Here is a 22,072-nt window from a genome sequence, read left to right as displayed (position 1 = left end):
AATAGTTTTAAACCATCTAGCAGTGTTGCATGCAAGTATTAAAAAGTGAACTATTTAGCTATATTTGTTTTCCTATTTTACAATTTAATTCAAATTTGGTTAATACCAACCTTGCCCCAGGGCCTTTATATCTGCTGGTCCCCCTACCTGGAGTGCATATCTCTGCAGGGCTGGCTCCTCCTCATTATTTGGGCAGTAGAAAGAACTTCATCAAAAACTGTGCTGTCCAGCATAGTAGCTACTAGCCACATAAGGATGGTCAGCACTTCCTATGTGCCATCTATGTAAAATATAGGCTGGATTCTGAAGACTTAACATGAAAAAAGTAAAGTATTTTAGTAATCATTTTAATATTGATTGTATGTTGAAATGATCTTTTGGATACATTGAGTTAAAATACGTATTATTAAAAGTAATTTTACTTGTTTCTTTTCACTTTTCTCAATATACTCACAGAAAATTTTAAAATACATATATGGCCCATGTTTATAGCCCACATCATATCTCTATTATTCAATGCAGACCTAAAATATCCCCATATCAACCTCATAGCACTGTTTGCCATCAAAGCACTTTGTCACTCACTGCAACTGTAAAAGTAAATTACCAACTGCTTACTTGTATACTGCAAGTTCCAGGGATCTTGTCAGCCAAGTTTACTCTAGCACATAGTAGAGCTGAAAACATACTTGATGAAATGAATAGATGAAGGAATAAAGGAATGAGGGGCTATGCGCTCTATTTTCCTGAGAGCTCCCCTGTCTGTAGCAACTCCACTTCATTAGAGTGTCACCAGGTTAATGAGCTAGACTACATCCTCCTGGAGGCAGGGGTACAATTACACAAAAGAAACAGAACTTGCTCACTGGCTGTTACTGAATTACTGTTTTGTGGTTCTCTTTATGATAGCACTATCAGAAAAGTAAGACTATTTGTTTCATCTGGTAAGAATGACCAACCCACCTAACACAGACCTAGCTCACCAGAGTTGCTGGTTACTAGGAAACTAATGACTCAGTAACTAAGGTGATTGGGACCAAAAAGACTCTAGCTGACCTTTTGCTTAGGCAACAGTCATTATGGCAATCAAGAAACTGGAGAGACTGTGCTGGGCTAGAAGTCACCTCTAATTGCTGGCCTCTGAGTCCCATAACTGCCATTAAATGGCTAGCAGTGTTATGTAAGTGATATAATTAAGCTTCATAGCTGGCAACCCTATTAAGATGAATAGGAAAGTTCATTCTTCACTCACAACTATGATTTTTAGATTTGCCTGTCTGAAGGCTCAAAGACTTTGTCCAGACTGAATCGTAACCTAATTATACTTTGCCTTGAATTGGTTTTGCTCCATACGGAAAGTCAACATCCAGGGGTTGGGCAACTGTAGTGCTCCATAAGTTATGAGAGAAATGGTCATTTTTCCCCCTTCTTACGTTAGATTTTTTGTATTCAAGAAACAGAAAAGGTATAGAATTTTGAACTCACATCCAGATTGCCTAGAGTTCAAATTCTACCCTGGCTAGTGATTTATAAAAAGGCTTTAAATAATGCTTTAATCTTTATCTGTTTATGTTTCCCGATTTTGGATATCTCCACTGCAAAATGCTTTTTTAAAATAAAGAAAAAAGAAGAGTGTGATTTTTACATACAATCATAATTATTCCTTTCCTAAGACACAAATTACTTAAAAGAATAAATTTAAAACTTAGCATCTGTCTTGAATATAAACAGAAAAATTTCTTTAAGGTTTTCTACCAGTCTTTGTCAAAAGCATGTAAAATTTTAGCCTAATATTTCAAAATTGCTCTTCATCTATAACGAATATTTTGAAATGTCTAGATTTATTTTTTATTGTGATAAGAAATGTGTCTTAGTTCAGGTTACAATCACAAAGTACCATATAAATAAATAATGGGAATTATTTTTCATCTTCTAAATATTGGGAATTTATTTTTCACCGTTCTGAAGGCTGGAAGTCTGAGATCAAGGTGCCAATGTGGTCAGATACTGATGAGGGCCCACTTCCTGGCTGCAGACAGCTGACTTCTCATTGTCTCCTAACATGGCAGGGAAAAGAGCAAGGCAGTTCTCTGGGGTCCCTTTTATAAGGGCACTAATCTCATTCTTGAGGGCTCCATCCTCAAGACCTAATTACTTCTAAAGTCCTCACCTCCTAATACCATCACATTGAGGGTTCGGATTTCAGCATAAATTTTAAGGGACACAAACATTCAGTCCATTCAGGCCACTGCAAATATTTAATGTGAGATCTACCCTCTTAACAAATCTTGAGGTGAACAATACAGGATTGTTACTATGGCAAAGGCAATATCTGGATTATTAACTATGTTTTTCAGTTTTTAATTATGTGGACATGACCTGATAAAGGGTAACTTTGTTTTTCTGTCTACATGCCTGTAATTGGCCCCACTGCTCTGTTCATTATTTTCTTGTTTTTCTTTCATTTTCTTCTCTTTCCTTTTTTCTTTTCTTTCCTTCCTTCCTTCCTTCCTTTCTCTTCTCTCTCCCTCCCTCCCTCCCTTTCTCTCTCTCTCTCTCTCTCTCTCTCTCTCTCTCTCTTTTTCCCCCAAGTTCTGACTCTGTCACCCAGGCTGCAGTACAATATGAAGATCACAGCTCACTGTAGCCTCCAACTCCTGGGCTCAAGCAATCCTTCTCATCCTCCCAAGTAGCTAGGACCACAGGCATGTGCCACCATACCTGGCTAAATTTTTGTAGAGATGGGGTCTCACTCTGTTACCCAGCATGGTCTAGAACTTCTGGGTTTAAACAATTCTCCTACCTTGGCCTCTCAAAGTTCTGGGATTGCAGGCATGAGCCATGACACTTGGCCCTCTTGTTCTCCTTTTTTGTTTTGTTTTGCCATTAATTTTAACCTCATTTCACAAACCCACATGTTTACTGTTCTCTTATTCTTATTATGTATAACTGGTTTCTACTTGAATAATAACATTGATTTCATTGCCTGTCTTCCTCCCTTCCCTTCTCCTTATTTCCTTCCTTCTTCCCTCCCTCCACATATTCAAAAAATACACTCTGTGCTTCTACTACGCAACAGTGAGTAAAACATTAGACCTGCCTCCTGTCCTCATAAAGCTTCTCTAGTGGAAGAGACAAACATAAACCTGTTTATCTTGTTTTGATATTTAATTTGCAAACCTCTTGAAGGCAAGGACCACTTTTCATCCTGTAGTACAAGGGAGATTCCCAGGAATGCTTCTTAATGTGACCAGTGCCCTGTATCTTTATTTATATTTATACTCAAAACAGATTTTGTGTATTTGCTTCTAGGACTCGAAGATTTTCAGTGAACAGTTGAATCTTAAACCCTTCTGGGGATACAAAGGAAATGAAGAGGGTGAAGCTCGTGTTCAAGAAGGGGCCAGGATGGTGCACAAATCTAGGGATTTCCAGGTCAAGTCATTGCTTGCACTTTATTTCAATTATTCTGTCTCTTCCAAGGGTGGCCTGTGCTGTAGGGTAGCTCCTTCATCCAGCCGTGTTGACTTCACACCTTTTGCACTAGTGCCAAGGCCTGACTCAATAACTTTTCCACACACATAGCTTTATCTAGCAGTTGACAGACATGGATTTATCCTTGAAAAATCATTTCAAACAGAAGTTTTTCTCTTTAAAATTATTCCAAATAGATAAAGTAACAAGTTTCTCCTAATAACATAAATATAAGTTGATTTCCTAAAACAAAAAAACAGAATCCTTTAAATTCACAAAGGTACTATGGCTACTTCATTGACTTTCTGCATCTGATTCCTTCACCATCTCAGAAATCAGGTTCAACAACAATCTGAGACATAACCCATAGTAATTAATAAAAAGGGATGTGAAACTGTCAATGCCAGGTGTCAGTTGTACCATCACCTGCAGCAAGCAAATGGGTCTCCCTTTGAGCACCATCAGTTGCTGAGTGTGCACCATTTGGAGAGGGATCTATCACTTGTGTTGTCTCTATCGCAGTTAGCTCAGACTGTGATCCTGGAAGTTGGTCAACCCCAAGCCTAACTAATAAACCTCAACAGCATTAGAAGCATCACTATAAACCTCCAAGTCACCTTCTAGTGAAGCTTCTCTCTCTCTCTCTGAAGTTGAATACCACTTTCCAACAAAAGAAACAATGGGTGTGTGGTATCTGTGGTTGGAAAAAGCACTGCCTTTAAAATATGTTTTATTTTCTCATAAATCCACTTGACTTAATTTATCTAAATCCCATTTGTAGTTTAAGAAATGAAATAATACAAAATAAAATAAGATAAAGTGAAATAAAACAAAATCGAAAACACCAACAGAATGACTAAAGAAGAAAACTGACATTGGAGATCAATTTCCACCTAATCTGGATTATGTTTCCAAAGGCAGCTTCCTGCCTTCCCAGTAAGGGGGAGGAGTTAAGAGCAAGCTTCATTAGCCATAATGATGATTACATGCATTTTCAAAGAGGCTATTATCCCAAGGCTTGAAGTGCTCTATAAACATTAATTAATTTAAGCCCTGGGTAGCCCAGCACCATTATGTCTTTTGTAAAAAAAGTAAACAGAAGTGCTCAGAAGCTAAGTAGCTTTAGCCAGCTGGCAGCATAGCTGTGGACAAAACTGAGTCTGAATGACGGTCCCCAATGCCAGTCACGGGCACAGAAGACTGCAAGAGACAAAGGAAAGGAGAGACACTGCAAAGTGGGATTAGTGAGGAAATGGCTACACTGTAACCAGAAAGCAGGTAAACAGGGCAACCTAGCTAATAAGATGGACCTCAGCATGCAGAAGATAACTATACTTATCTTTCCAGTTTTTTCAAGGTGGGGCTTCTCAAAATGAACATGACCCCGGAGCTCACAGAGCCTACGCTCTAGCTGGAGAACGAAAGACAATGACAATTATATAAAGAAATAATACATATTTACAAATAATGAAAAACACAAGTGAAAGAGATATAGACCTGTGGTGAAGACAAATGTAACTAGAGGAGCCTATTTTATACAGGATGATCAAGGAAGACCAGATTCTTGCAGGGCCTTCTAGGCCATGGTAAGGAAGCCTACTACAAAGCGCAATCCTAAATGGGTTTCAAGCTGGGAGTGGTACGACCTGATTTGCATGTTTAAAAGACCATTCCCACAACTGGGAAAATGGGATTGGAGAAGGGCAAGACTGAAACTGAGAAGGTCGGGAGTGTTGAAGGAGCCCTGGAAAAGAGATGATAGAGGCCTGGCTGAGAGGGCTGACCCTGAGATGAGAAGTGGGTGGATACCAGACGTGCTTTGGTGATAGAAAGTCAGCAGGGCTTCCTGTTGGATAGGCTGATGAGGAGAAGGGAGGAGAGAATTCTGAGTAACTGGGTGGATGGTGGTACTTAATTTGCCACCATTTTGGATTATGCATACCATAACTGTCTATAATATCACAAATCTTTAGACATTGTCAATCAACTAAAAAAGAAAGAAATAGTACTTAATTATTATAGGGAGTTCTACTTAAATATTTCTATGAAAAAAAATAAAAGGCAACGAGAAGAGGAAATACATCCAGATTTTTACTCCGGGTGATCAGAAGTATCACAAATATAGGTTCCGTTTTCCCTGATGTAATGGCCAGTGAAAATTTAAAAATGAAAAAAAAAAAATGGGATGAAGCAATAAAAAATTGTGGGCTCTGAGATGGTAAACTTTTTGAAGATACCCACGCCTCCATACCCAATACCCCTCTCCAGGCCTAGCAGTCAGTGGAGAGCTGACAAATATTTAGCAACGAACTTTGCAGGGAGGAAGGTATCAGGTTAGGGAAGCCCTGATTGGTAACGTTTGTCGATTTCAATGGCATAAATATTCCCTCCATGGCCGATTTCAAGCTACCAACATGATGTCATTCAATGGAGTTGGAAAGCGATGTGCAGAAGCACACGGTTATACAGTGTGTCCACCATATAGACGCAGCAAATGTGTAAATTCAAGGTCATCGTGAAATGTAAAGTAATGAGGAAATAAGTTTTGATTATTACTTTTGCTTGTAATATCATGTCTTTAGTTGTACATGTAATTCCGAATAATGGCCACAATTAAAAGCAGCTCATAAAATTTCTGAAATTTTAACTTTCAGCTCTCACAAGTCACCATGTCCATCTCTAGCACACCATTAATGATTCATTGTAAGACATGATAGATACTGATTGTTAAAAGAAAAACTCTACGTGGGGGTGGGGAGGTGGGAAGAGATAGCATGGGGAGAAATGACAGATACAGGTGAGGGGAAGGAAGGCAGCAAACCACACTGCCATGAGTGTACCTATGCAACAATCTTGCATGTTCTTCACATGTACCCCAAAACCTAGAATGCAAAAAAAGAAGAAAAAGAAAAAAGGGCCGGGCGCGGTGGCTCAAGCTTGTAATCCCAGCACTTTGGGAGGCCGAGGCGGGTGGATCACGAGGTCGAGAGATCGAGACCACCCTGGTCAACATGGTGAAACCCCGTCTCTACTAAATATACAAAAAATTAGCTGGGCATGGTGGCACGTGCCTGTAATCCCAGCTACTCAGGAGGCTGAGGCAGGAGAATTGCCTGAACCCAGGAGGCGGAGGTTGCGGTGAGCCGAGATCGCGCCATTGCACTCCAGCCGGGGTCACAAGAGCGAAACTCCGTCTCAAAAAAAAAAAAAAAAAAAAAAGAAAAGAAAAAGAAAAACTCTAAACAAATTAAATTTAACAGAGTCCAATTGAACAAAGAACGATTTAGTAGGGTAGCCTCCCAAACCAGAGTAGGTTGAGAGCAAGGCTGGCTCTATTGCATAGTCTTAGAGGCTTTATAGCCAGAAAGACGAAGGTGATGTACAGAAAACGGAAGTGAGGTACACAAACAGCTGGGTTGGTTACAGCTAGGCATTTGAACAGAGTTTGAACAGTCGGCCATCTGTGAGTGGCTGAAGTATGACTGCGGCTGCTATGATTGGCTGAGAATCAGCTATTTGTTATGAGAAGATTATAGTCTGCTCCTACATCCAGTTAAGCTCTCGTTCACTATGTACAGAGAAGCCTGCAGGCAGAACTCAACATATGTAAGGAGGCAGCTTTAGGCTAAACTTAATTTAACACAAGGAATGTTTGTGGAATGAGCTTCACTGGACTCCCTGAGCTAATGAAAACATCTGTTTTATCATTCAAATTCTAGAAAAGTTCTTTTTTTGCCAGAATATTAATTAATTAGCAGTTACTAAGCAATAACTACTTGCACAAAACCTGGGTACTAGGGATTGGGGAAAATAAGTAACATGTATTAAATGTTACTGTGTGCCAGCCACTATTCTAGATCCTTTAATAAGTGAATTAATGTATGCAACAGCTTTACAAGGAGCTACTATTATTATTCCCATTTTATGAGGGAATTTGCAACACAGAGAAGATTACAAGGTTGATAATGCCATGATTTGAATGCTCTAATGTTGGGATAAAAAAATTAAAATGAAGTCAAATCTCTGCTTTCAGCAATCTCATAAAGAGACACGTACATAGGTATCGATTTCATATGCAAACACTCAATTTAATGGTCATGGATCAAACTTCAGGATCTTGTTGAGAGTTTAAATAACTGAATGATTTTACAGTTTCAATGGTCATAGTGTACTTGAAATTATCGTCTATTTTAATAAAATGTGCCTTTATGGATAAATAATTAAATGATAATACAGAAAAGCAATTAATTAGTTTGGTTAACATGGTCAATAGCTGCATTTTTAATTAGTAGCGATTTAGCTACATTTTTTTATAGCCACTGCCTATTTCTCTTCATGCCACAACTTGTAGAAAATTAAGTTATAAAACTAGTTTATACGCCTATAAAAACCACAAGCTCTGCTAAATGGAAAACAAAGAAGGTAATTTGTACTGTCAAATCATCTTTTTAAACTTAGGAGGAGGGATTAGGGGCTGGGTGATTCAGAGTAAGAAATGCAAAACCTGTAAGGATAAACTCAACCTTCAAAATAATGTCTGACCCAACTCTTTAAATCCATTTTCAAACTACAATAAATGGTGTCTCTGAGGGACAAAAGTGTTTGTCCAAATGCTTGTCACATCTGTTCAAACTGAAAACAGCTTTAAAATCATCTCATATAAAATGCAATAACATCATGAGACTTCTCAGAATACTCATGAATATAATAACTTGAATAATATTACTCAAGCATCTATATCTTTAAAGACAGACTTAATCAGTCTTTTGAGTACTGATTGGTTTTGGATTTCTACACTTTAATTTTGAGACGTCTTAGTTCCAAGGCTGAAACAACCTAATTGCTTTTGCAACTGAACTCCCTACCTTTAAAGGGAAGCCAGTGACAGAGGCTCCTCAGAGGGCTGAGTTGTTCTACCTGTCTGGGCCACTTTTATTCAATTATTTTACATCTAGAGCTCACAATTTTCCTCTGCCATTTCCAGGATCCCTTGCTGGAGTTTTCAAGGGCCCACATTGTCCACCTTTGTAATAGAATTCTTCTCCTAGGCATGGTAATATTAGTGAGGCCCCCTTTAATAATTTTAACAAGGTGGTATGCAAAAAGACTTATTTCATGTGGGCACTGTGTGGGAAAAATATTTTTTCAATCATGAAGATATGTATAGATATATAGATATATTTGAGATGGACTCTCACTCTGCTGCCCAGGCCGGAGTGCAGTGGCACAATCTTGGTTCACTGCAACCTTTGCCTCCTGGGTTCAAGCAATTCTTGTGCCTCAGCCTCACAATAGCTGGGATTACAGGTGCATGCCACAGTGAATTTATATTTTCTTCCATTTGAATCCACTTTGGATTTGGTATGAAGTAGCTGCCAATTTTAAAGGTCTTAACAGATATCTTGGGCCCCAGATATATGTTTTGTAAGCAGCGAGAGTATCTTCATCCAGCCAGAGACACTTGCACCAGGCCCTTCTGACTGGAAGGAGGAACACAACAGACCATGGTGGAAATTGCCTGCAGAGAGTTGGTGACCATACACAGTGCATGGAAGCACTGAGTCCCCTCAGACCCAGACTCCCCTCCAAGAGGAAGCTCTTGGAGGATACCTAGGACCTTGTAGGGTACTTATATTGCCTTCTGCCAAAAGGGGTTGGCTTGGCACCTGCATTTTCTGGAAAGATCTGTTACTGAGCTCTGGAACCATAAATCAGGTCAAATTGCTCCTCTGCTTGGGACCTTTCGCCATTTTTCCATAATTCTTAGAATAAATTCACGCCGTGGCTCAAGCCTGTAATCCCAGCACTTTGGGAGGCCGAGGCGGGTGGATCACGAGGTCAAGAGATTGAGACCATCCTGGTCAACATGGTGAAACCCCATCTCTACTAAAAATACAAAAATTAGCTGGGCGTGGTGGCGCGTGCCTGTAATCCCAGCTACTCAGGAGGCTGAGGCAGGAGAATTGCCTGAACCCAGGAGACGGAGGTTGCGGTGAGCCGAGATCACGCCATTGCACTCCAGCCTGGGTCACAAGAGCGAAACTCCGTCTCAAAAAAAAAAAAAAAAAGAATAAATCCACGCCTCTCCATAGGTATCTGACCCATGCTCATCTCTCAAAGCACTTCCTCCTCCACTCCCCTCTCACTGTAGCCACACAAGCCCCATTTCTATGCCTTGGACATGCCAAGCCCTTTGCCACCTCCAGGACTGTTTTAAGTGGTGGATCTTTTGCCTGGAAATCTCTTCTTGTTTGTCCCTTCTCAAATTCAGATTCAAATTGGCCTTGGCTTTAAGCTTCAAGTCAGGTCCAGGTCTGCACATGTCTCTCATCTTCTGTAGAACAGTGGCTGCCCCAGGGCAGAAGCACAAAGTCTCTGAAGGCGGTCCTCAAAACTGACATACCGTTGCTTCTACCCACATGACACTAGCCAAACCAAGTACACAGTGTATTAGTCAGGGTCCTCCAGAGAAACAGAACCAGTAGGACATAGGTATAGATAGATAAGACAGAGACACAGACACAGACACAGATATAGATGTGAAACTTATTATAAGGAATTGGCTTATGCAATTATGCAGAATGCGAAGTCCTACCATCTGCCATGTGCAAGCCAGAGACCCAGGAAAGTTGGTGGTATAGTTCTGAGAAGTGGACGGCTGATGGTGTAAGTCCCAGTTAAGTGCAGGAGAAGACTGATATCCCCAGTCAATCGATCAGGAAGAGAGAGCAAATTCTTCCTTGGGTTTTTTTTGCTCTATTCCGGCCCTCAAGGGGTTGGCCAATGCCTACCTACATTTGGGAAGAATCTGTTTTACTCGATCCACAATTCAAATGCTAATCTCAAACAGAAACACCCCCACAGACACATTCAGAATGAATGTTTAATCTGGACACTGCATATCTCAGTCATGTCGACACAGAAAATCAATCATCATATGCTACTAAGCCTAATATTGATATATCAGTTGGGCAGAGAAATACACTCCATTGGGGAAAACAATCCAATTTACCACAGGGTTCCTGGAAGATATCCAAGGGAGAAGTGAGAAATCTTGACGGGGAAAAAAAAAATCAGGGAAAATTAGAATAAAACTTATACTCTATTTACATAATTTCATTCATTATCAAAACTTATTCTAGTATCATTTTTCTCTGATCACACAGTCTTTCACTACAATTAACTGAATGATATATACTAAAATTATAGAGAGACAAGTTAGACAAAGTATTATGCATCAACTTCCTATGCCATAATAAGGCACTAATAAACAACTTCCCTAAGGTCTCAGGATGAAACTGATTAAAGTATTAAGTGGACAAAACAACATCATCTAGTGTTGACTTAATGATTTTAGAAAGCACACAATGGGATCCTAATATAAGATAAACAACTCAGCTTTTCTTTTTTCCTTTAGTAGCATCCCTGTTATAGGAAAACTAGGCTGAAACTGAATTAACTAAGTTGAAATTTGTTTAATGCTTTTTAGAATATAGATACTCCCTTCCTCCCCACCCTTAACAAAATATACTGCAGTCTGTATGGTAGACTGCAAAACCAGCCACACTCCCCTACTCTTCCCTTTATCTATATCCCCTGCAATGTACCTGTGTAAGTCTTCCTACCAGGAGTTAGAATTAGCTCACTCTTTAAGTCTAGGCCAGTTTTGTGACTTGCTTTAGACAACAGAATTCAGCATAAGTGACATCCTACAACGTCTGAGCATAGGCTCGTGTCTCACAAGCTTCCATTCTCTCTCATCATTATGAGAAAAAGTCCAAGCTAGCCTGCTGAAGAATGAGACACCACATGGAACAGAGCTGTTTTGTGCCAGCTGAGATTATTCTTGGTGAACCAGGTCCTAGCCCACAGGCCATCTCACACAGATGCGCAATTAAGATTAGCCCAGATTAGCAAAACCACCCAATGAACTCATAGACTTGTGAGAAATAATAAATTGTTGTTTGCTGTGTTAAGACACTACGTTTTGGGGTTGTTATGCATCAGTAGTTGCTAACACATACGGAGTACACTCAGCCCAGTCTTCTACCTCACCAATGATGTTGGCTATGGCCGTGGTGCTTTGGCCAATGGCATGTAAAAGGCTGCAATATGAACTTAAACTTTCTTGCTTCTGTGGTGGGCTAGGTCCCTTGGAGTGTCCGCTCTCTACTATGAAGCCCCATGAAGCTGTTGTTCTTTGAGTTTGGGTTCTGAAATGCAAACATGAAGAGAAACTTGAAAATAACCTGGAACCTGTACTCCATCTTAGACCACCCAAGATCAATCAAACAACAGCTGACTGCAGATTTGTAAGTGTGAATTAAAATGTTTTTTATTGTAATCCACTGAGATTTTCGTGTTTTTGTTAAGTAGCATTATCATAGAAAACCCAAGCTAATATATACAGTCTTCACATATAAAGTTAATGTACTGTAGGTTGTATATTAGCTTGCTCCATAAACTGGCAGCATCCTTGAAAACATAATGTAATTGTTTATTGATTGTATCATAATTGAATTGTACTAGGAAATTTTACAAATTAAAGAATTTTTTTATAAATTATTGTTGTAAACCTCAGTTAATGGAGAAAGACCTTCCACTGTAATGACTTTCTAAAATTCCAGATGTAGTATATTCAATGCTAGATTAAACTGAAACTTATCTGAAGCCTGAAGAAGAATGAAAGAGTCCTAGTCATGACACCCTCATGGATTTATTCTCCTTTGACAAATCTATATATTTCTAACATTATCTAAAAAATTCTGCCCTTTATCTAGCTTATGAAAGTGCTGTAACAGAAAAGAGATCATAGATGTTTTGAAGATTCAAAATAGCATTTTTTAGAATGTATGAGATTATCCTAAGGAACTTATAACAAATAAAGTCAAATCCTACCTTCAGATATGTATCACAGAATATTTTTATTATTTCTGTTTACTGAAGTACAGCTTACATAGAGTGCATAAATATGAAATGTACAGCTCAATTAACTTTTACGTATATATGCACAAGCATCCAGATCAAGATAGAGAACACTTGCAGTACTCTGAAGGTTTCCTTGCACCCCATCCCTGTCTGTACCCTCCCAGAGGCAATATTCTGAACTCTCATCACCTTAGATTACTTGTGCCTTTTCTTTAAGTTCACATTAATGAAATGATACAGACTGTATTGTTTTGTATCTGGTTATTTTTTTCCATTAAATAGTATGCCTGTGAGAATCATTCACATTGTTACATGTAGCTGCCAGCCATTAATTCTTTTCCATTGATGATTAGTATTCCATTGTACAAATACAGCAAAATTTGTTTATCCATTCTAAAATTGATACACATTTGGATTGTGTCCTGCTGTGAACTATTAGGACTCAGGTTCTATGAATATTTGCACATGTCTTTTTGTTGATATAAACATTCATTTTGCCGTCTATATACATCCTCATGGTATTTTAATGAAGGAAACTTTGTATAATGCAAGTGTCTAAAAATAGAGGTTAAACTAAGTAAATTATTATATATTCATACAAGAGCATATGCTACAGCCATTAAAAAGTCTTCTAAAAGAACACTTTTTAATGGCTGTATGGTTTCAGTTATATCCCAAATTATGTACAAATGTCTATATACATATGCAGTCTGTGTATATTTGCATGTGCAGATAAATGGGTTGGTGTGTGCTTATGTGTGTGTGTGTGTGTGTGTGTATACATAAAAGAACTATACCAAATGTAAACAATAATCATCTTTAGGTGATATAAATATGTATAAATTCAATTTCATTTTAAATCGTTCCCCATATTTTCAAGAGGGAAAATATTATGCTTATAATAATATAAATACTTTAAAAATACTAAGTAACAGAAATCTTCTATTCTTCAGTAAAATCTTACATGACAAACCACATTTTTGCAGTGCTTTCTTTTATTTACTATTTTATTTAACCTAAGCAATAGATCAAATCCTACCCCTTTTACCACAGAGCCAATGAGTCGGGAAGGTATGGTGAGGTCAAGCTGATATTCTCCTATGTGGCTCTGCCTTGACCGTTTAATAATTCCAGTTTCTCATTAAGATTATTATCTAATTATAGAATATCTAAAACAAGGAGAGAAAAAGGAGCAAGCAGGAAGACAACATCTGAGTGCCTGAGATAAGAGAAGTACTGAAGGAATCTCGGTCATTAGAGTCATCACAAATGAGGTGCCTGGGAAATATTCAATAGCATAGTCTAACTGTGTATTATGTTGCAGAAATGAACCCTGTTATAATGACATATAGGGTTGTCACATTTTGAAACATAACCTGATTTTTGCTGTTTACTTTTCGGTTTATAGTAAACATTATTTTAAATGCAATCTTAAGAGACTATAACTTGTTTTATTCCGTATAATCATCATAACCTCAATTAAGTCTATATTTTCAAATTTAATTTGCCATAAGTGGTCATCTGAAAGTCTCACCCAAAATCAAAATCATTTTAGGAAGGAGTCTGAGAACAAGGTAATCCTGCAGCACTAAACATTTTCTTTTAGAGTTTCTCTACTCCAAGGATTAGTAAAATATACAAAATTGAAATTATACAATTATTCAATTCACTCAGTACTTCTGTTATCTCAATTAAGCACTCAGATCTTACTGTTATCAGCGCTCTTCTTTCTCTCCCTGTTTTAGGATGGTTACTTTTCCTAAATATTGTACGATTAGATAATAATCATAATGTGAGAGTGGAATTATTAAATAGTCCAAGCAAAGCCACATACGAGGATGGTGGCTTCGCCTGACCATGCCAATCCTGACTCATTGGCACCATAGTGAGAGAGAGGATGTTCTATATTGCTCAGGTTACATAAAATAGTATGTCAAGTAAACAGGCCAAATCCAACCCACAGTTTCTTTTTGTAAGGTCCATGAGCAAAGAATGGGTTTTACATTTTTGTATGGTCACATTTTAAATGGTTATATAAGTACATAAGTAATGCCCTTGATTTTTCTTCTTGTGGCACAAAGCTGAAAATGGTTACTATCTATCCAGTGCTTAATAGGAAAAAAATTGCTGACCCTCACTCTAGTCCCCTATGACACTATGATCTTCATTCATACTGGTGAAATGGAGTGGGGTTTTGGCAGAGATAATTCTATGTGGAAATGGCATTGGGCATTCAACATACCCATTTTCCTTTCCTCCTAAGCATTATAGGAATTCTTTATTTCCCAACTGTTCTTGCAGTTGGGTTGGGTCAGTGTAACTGAGTTCTGGCCAATGGCAAGTGGTCTGGCCCTTAAAGCATCCTGAGCCTCCATATACTTTTCCTGTCTTCACTTGTCTGCTGTATGAATCTTCTAGAATACGTGTAGACACTAAATAGAAGCCTGGGTCCCCTCATCAAAGGAAGACTGCCCTGTGGATACCAAAATTCTTAAAAGTATTGCAGCATAAACAGAAAGCAAACTTTTATTATGCTAAGCCATTGAGCTTTGGTGGAATTGTTTGTTATAGAAACCGACGTTACTTTCCCTGACTACTACAAGTATATCTTTTTTCAATATTGCCATGCCTGATATCACCATCACATGCTGTTTACTCACAGAAACACATACACACGTAAGTGTGAGAACAGTTTATCCTTCAATCTTTGTGAGTAACCAAAACATCCCTTTAAAGTTTTAATTATTTGGCTTTCATGGCCTGAACAAATAAAATCTTTATTCCAAAACACTACTTTTTGTTTGTCACTTATTGTGGATAAAAGTTGATGGTTATTTACTGAACTACAATTTCAGAATCAAGTTACACACCAGGTAAATAAAGGAAAATCCCAACCTTATAAAACAACCACCAAGCTAAATTTGCATTCCAAAAACGTGTCAACAGTTCTTTCATGCTTATTCCTCCACAAGGCTATTTCTCATTTAACTTTCATCATCCTGTTTAGAGTTTACAAGTGAGAATCTTCGATTTCAGTTTAGACACATCTGGCTCACAAATGAGGCACTGTACCCTGAGTCACTGTGAAATACTTGCCACAAGCATTGATGATGAGATCTTGTGTTTATTAGTAAAGATGTTAGAACCAGCCAGTCGCAAAGCTATTTTGAGTGGAGATATCTCTGATGTGGCCTCTTAGAGGTGTCAGTTTGATCTTCCTCTACTGAAGAATTACTGGATTAAATCCACTTCTAAATGCAAATTGATCAGTTTTAGCTTTCTTTCAGATATAATCTCACTTGAGGTTGTTGAAAGATTATTTCAACTATTCTTATTTTTTAAAAAAGTTAAAATTTCCAACCTTTCTGCTTTTTTCTTTATTTCACTGAACTCTTTTGATCTCCCTAGAATTTATATTCCTTGCGTTTTTAAAAAATGCATTGCAAGGCTAAGGTATTTATTGTTTTTAAATCACTAAAAGCAATTTTGTTTAATAACAAATTTATTTCACCTTCGTCTTACACCAAGCCTGACTTGCTCCCAAAAAAAGGGAACAAAAAAAAAAATTTAAAGGTAAGCTTTTAAGAATGGATTGATGATGACTTTTGATTACAGCAAACAAAATTACTGATTCATAGAGTTCACCCTGAGGACAGTCCTCCTCTAATATGGTCACAGCCCACTGCCCTGAAGGAGTTGGATGATGTTGACAAACAACTTGGAACAAAGTGGAGTAAATTCCCAGGAAATTAGATGAACTTATGTTTCCCCTTTCTCCACACATAAGAAAAAGATATCCAACACACCGACATATTGTCAGTCAAGAACTCTTCCCATTTAACCTCACAGAAATACTCAGTATCTCAGGATCCTGAAACAGATTCACTGACAACTGGGAAAAATCTCACCACGGATTCCCTGATGTGATGCACTGAGAAGAACACAACATTATCCAAGTAGTATTCCCGGCCCAAACGCATAATCTGAAATTAATCCTAGAGAAACAATCATACAAATATAAACCAAAGGGCATTCTGCAAAGTCAGCTGGCCTGGACTTTTAAAGAATGTTAATGGCACAAAAGACCAAAAGAAAAAGGAGTGGGAGATGGGGACTATTGAAGACCCAAGGTAATAAACAGACATGACAATGACATTTAATGCAGAGTGATTCTCGCCCAAATCCTGGACAGAAAAGAGTTGCTGCAAAGGATACTGCAGGGATAATTTGAACCATTTGAACGTGGTTTATAAATTAGATCATATTCTTGTGTCAATGTTAAACGTCTTGAGTATGAGAATTATGCTGTGATGATGTAGGAGAATCTTCTTACTCTTAAGAAATACCTACTACAGTATTTGTGGTGATGGGTTGTATTTAGCAGGTTTCCCTGTGCGATGAACTACCCTATACACAGCAGCAATCATTTATTCCACTCTTTATTCTATTTAGGCTCAGCTTATCTGGGTGCTTTCTCTGGTTTCAGCTGGGTTCTCTTAAGTTCTCTTACGTGTCTGTGATGAAGGGTAGGTCTACTGGGTGGCTCTGACTCTGAGAATAGGCAGGTGTCAGCTGGGGCAACAGTGGTGACTAGGCTCACTCCAGCAGGCTAGTCCTGGATTATCCACATGGCAGTGGGAAAGTTCCGATACAGGGGCACACATGCACACACACACACACATACACACACACAGAGAGAGAGAGAGAGAGAGAAAGAGAGAGAGAGAGAGAGAGAGAGAGAGAGAGAGAGAGAGAGAGAGACAGAGACAGAGACAGAGACAGAGAGAGACAGAGAGACAGAGAGATCGAGTGAGAAAGGAGGCATGTAAAGCTTATTGAAGCCTAACTGGAGAACTGGTACATCATCAGCTGCATTTTGTTAGTGAAAGTTAAATCACAAGGCCTCCACTTTGTGATGGGAGAAGCTATACATTGTAAAAAGCCTAGAGACAATGGGGAGAAAACTGTGGTCATTTTAAACAGTCTACCGCAAAGATCTACAGGTGTTCATTCAATTATACTTGCAGCTTTTCTACAGGTTTCAATTTTTTTTTTTTTTGAAGCAGAGTTGGGAAGAGCAATAGAGGATGGGACAAGGAGCCAGACGCAAAAGAGTGTATATTGCAAAATTCAACTGTATTAATTTTTAAAGGCAAATCAAAAGAGGAGTCAAAATATTGGTATCATTCAGGTAATAATTGGCTTCTGGGGTACTGGTAACATTCTGTGTCTTGATCTCAGCAGCAAAAATTCCACTTGGCTATGCACACAGGATTGTTTCTCTAGGATTAATTTCAGATTATGCGTCTGGGCTCTTTTCTATATGTACAGCATACTTTAATTTCTGAAAGTTTACTTTAAAAAATAGAAATCACGTTGGTCTTGGAGGTTAGGAAACCTGGGCTCTTGTCCTGATGCTGCCACCAAGTCCCTGTGCAATACCGAGAATGTCTATTTAATTCTCTGGGCCTGTTGCCTCGTTTGTAAAGGAAGTTAAATGAACTCTGTGGGCCCCTCCCAAAAGCGAGGCTCCAAGATTTAATTCTGACCACATAGTTTGTTCCCTTTTTTGCCTGGAAATTATATAACCTTGTAGTTATGATGCACTCTTCTCCTCCAGCTGTAACATGCGCCTGAGATTCTATTTGGCTTTCCAGAATTTGCACGGAAATAATTATGACAAAGCAAATGCAATAAAGGGTCTCCTTTGAATGCAGATGGGAACTATAAGGGTTAGCTATTTGCAGAAGAGGTCACTAATGGAGCAGGTCATTATGTTTTAATATCACACCAGAAACGCAGAAAAGGACCCTGGCATGTCGGGGAGAATCATCAGGAATCCTTCCAAGAAGCCAGTCCTATTTCACCACCACTCCAGCCCTGTTCTGGGGAAGAACAGCACTCCCCTGGAATAGTTTCTTAACCTCACATATTTGGTGGTCTCTTGGATTCTCTGTACAACTAGGGGCTTTTAGCATGATATGAAAAGAGCCACAAGTGTCCCCCAGTCTTCACAGGTTTTATGAAGCATAGGGAAGTGGAACGTTGCTGGCGGTCCAGGTGTCCCACAAGCCCAGCAGCTGCTTTCAGGGGTGGAGACCCTGGGAGCGCCTCTGACTGTGGTGATTTTCTCACTTCTGAGCACTGTGGCCCCATCTTAGTTCAAAGGAGAGGCTCTAATGGAACAACACGTTAGGCTTTCTGTTTGTGTTTCCTTGAGGGCTTCCAGTTTACCTTCAAGGCTCCTTGGAGTTCCAAATTTCAGCAGTTTTCTAAAAGTTTCATTCACTGAATAGATATAGATGGAGCATTTACTATGTGAATTCAGAAGCGAATAAGGCAAACAAGCTCCCTCCCTGCCCTCATGGATGGAATATGGAGTCCTGTTTCGATCAGCATAGAGACCTAGAGCGGGCTGCTTTTTCCTCCAAGTGAGAGTGATAGTTGAACTTCACAACAGCCTGAGAGTAGACATTCTTAGGACCAATGCACAGATAAGGCAACTGAGACTAAGGAGATAAGATAGTAAGTGGAGTCCATCTGACTAATTCCTTCATACACGGCACCTAAAACAAGGTGGTGAGGCTGTGCCAGTCCTTTAGGACATCGGTTGACAAACTAAATCATGTGGTCCAGCCATCCAGCTGCATACATGAAATTTCACTAAAACACAGTTATACCCATTCCTTCATGTATTTTCTACAACTGGTTTCCCACTGCAACACCAGAGTTGAGTAATTGCAAAAGGGACCTTATAGCCCACAAAGACAAAAAATATTTTCCATCTTGCCCTCTAAAGAAAAAGTTTGCCACCCCTCCCGCCTCAGAACTGCCCCCTAGTTAGGGTAATGAAAGTTCCTGGAACAAACCACAAAAGTTTAATGGCTTCACACCTTTTTTTTTCTTAAATTTATTTCTCAATCACACACTAGCCCAGCCAGGCTATTCGTGGGCAAATATAGCGGTCAGGTAGGGACTCTGCTCCAGAGACCCAGATTGATCATTGCTCTAAGGGCAAAAACATCCAGCCAGCAAACAAGGGTGAAAGGGATCATGAACAGGAAGTTTTTATGGGCTAGACCTGGAAGGGACACCCATTAATCTGCCCATATTCTATTGGCCAGAATTCAGTCACATGCATAGGATATTAAGAAATGAAGTGTACTAGAATGCCCAGGAAGAAAAGGAAACAGGTTTTGGTGAACACAGAACAGCCTCCACCACAATCCCTAAATGCTAATCATCCTTACACCCAGAAAAAGTCTCTGGCTGTAACTTCTCAAACCTGTTTTAAAGCTCACATTCAGTATGAGTGTGTTTAAAAAACATTGCTTAATTGAGCCCTTACCTTTTTGAGTATATACTGAAATATGTACATATGAAATGATATATAATGAATTTGCTTAAAATAATCTGAAAGGGAGGAAATTTATGAGACTATTGAGAATACACATAAGACAAGATTGCCAATAAGTTTTGTTGAAGCTGGCTTGTGAGTAGGTAACGATTTATTATATTACTCTCTTTACTTTCTAATATATTTAAAAATTTGCATACTAAAAAAAATTAAGGATTACATTGAAACTACTCTTTGCTATCTAGCACCAATCTTTAGCAAAATAAAATAAAATAAATAAAATCCTGGTTATAATAGGTCACAACATTCTCTGGAATGATATGAACTATAGGTGTTCTGGTATTGTTAATTTCTCTTACTTCCTTCAAATATTCCAGTCAAACAAGCCTGCCTATAATATAAATGGGACCAATAATGAAAGACAAAATCTATGTGAGAACAGTACAACCAAGAGGCAGAAGAGTTATAAATATTAATGTCAGACACCTATGGTACAAGCACTCTAAGAAGAGGTAATCTATTAATTGGGGTATAAACAAATACCAGATTGGTTACATGCATTTTAAAAACACTGATTTAGCAATTACTCTGAGCAAGGTATTGTCTCAATTATACCAGCTGCTGTGCAAACATCCCTAGATCACAATGTCTGTGAACAGTTTTATCTCACTTGCGCAAGGTTCAATGCAGATATTCCTGGTCCAATTGTTCTCTTTTGAGCAGTAACTCAAGAGTTCCTTTCACCTTAAAGTCCTTTGCCATGTAGAAAGAAAAGCGAGAGCTGGGCGCATTGGCTCATGCCTGTAATTCCAGCACTTTGGGAGGCCGAGGTAAGTGGATCATTTGAGGTCAGGAGTTCGAGACCAGCCTGACCAAAAGGGTGAAAACCTGTCTCTACTAAAAAATACAAAAATTAGCTTGGCATAGTGGTGGGATTCTGTAATCCCAGCTACTTGGGAAACTGAAGCAAGAGAATCGCTTGAACCTGGAAAGCAGAGGCAGCAGTCAGTGCACTGAGATCACACCACTACACTCTAGCCTGAGCAACAGAGCAACACCGTCCCAGAAAATAAAAATAAAAATAAAAACAGAGAGAGAGAATGAATGAAAAGGGTAAAAAAAGGAAAGACAGAGTGTATGCAGATAATCACTCAGGATGTTTTGTGGTCAGACCAGGAAGGAACAGAGCTCTTCACAGTCCAACCCAGATTCAAGTATACCTAGAAAATGTCTCATAGCCATGAACCCAGACAGAAAATGAAATACTGGGATGGAGTGGAGGCGGGGGGATCCTCCAAAATGTTCTACCACAAAGGTAATCCTGATCAAGGTCTAGTGGGAAGACAGAAATGCAAAGAGACACAAATGCCCCAAATGTCATAAAATCAATAATAAAGATATGAATAGGGTGCTCTGGACCTTCTGCTGAAAGAGGTAGGATTTTTAAAATTCTCATCAGCAGCTATAGGTATAATTTCATAAATGTGCTTGAAACATAATTGGTTTAGGGAGGCTATTAAATTTGTAATTCTTTTTCCAGAAAAATTGTAAGCCAGTGTTTCCTAACTCAAAAACAAAGCCCTGCTGGCAAGCCTGGTTTGGCAACTGGAATCATGGATTATGGATGTTTATCAATACTCGTTATGTGTGCTTATTGGCACATAAACTCACCTGGAATAGGGGTCTCTCAGCATGAAGGGATTTTAATAGAATTCATTCATACATTTGTTCAACATTTTATAAAGACATCTGTCCCCAAAATTCAATTTGCAATTTTTACAACATTTTACAAAGACTTTGATCCCCAAATCTCCATTTACAATTTTACAAGAATTTACATTCATTGCAAAGGTTTCTTTACAGAGTTTTTTAAAGGTCATTTTTTCCCTTGGGTCCAAAACTGTTACTTTTAGATGAGAGGAGAGGCAGCTGAGGCTTACATGTGTAGACTGTGTGTGATGAAAGGGCAAGACACAGCAGCCCCTGGATCCTAATTCAGACCAGCCTGCCTCTGGCAATAGAAAAGTCATTTGTTGCTGCAAGCCCATATCATAATCTGGCACAACTGGAGGTTAGAGCCACCCTTAAAACTCTTTGGGTATGGGATTCTAGTTTGCCATCTTAATTTATATATTCTATTTCGGCGCTGATTCTCCAGCCCTTTCCCTTTTAAGTGATCCTAATTAGAAAACATACAGGAGGATCCTTCCAGGATTTAAAAGCCTCTGAGCTCTCCTCTTTGATCTCCCATTTGAACTAAGGACGGTTACTCTTTCAAGTTTCCCCCCTCCCCCACACCCACGCGCCAGTTGA

Source organism: Saimiri boliviensis, chromosome 9 (assembly GCF_048565385.1).
Source record: "Saimiri boliviensis isolate mSaiBol1 chromosome 9, mSaiBol1.pri, whole genome shotgun sequence".
Taxonomy (NCBI): Eukaryota; Metazoa; Chordata; class Mammalia; order Primates; family Cebidae; genus Saimiri; species Saimiri boliviensis.
Note: the sequence above shows the minus strand (reverse complement) of the source record.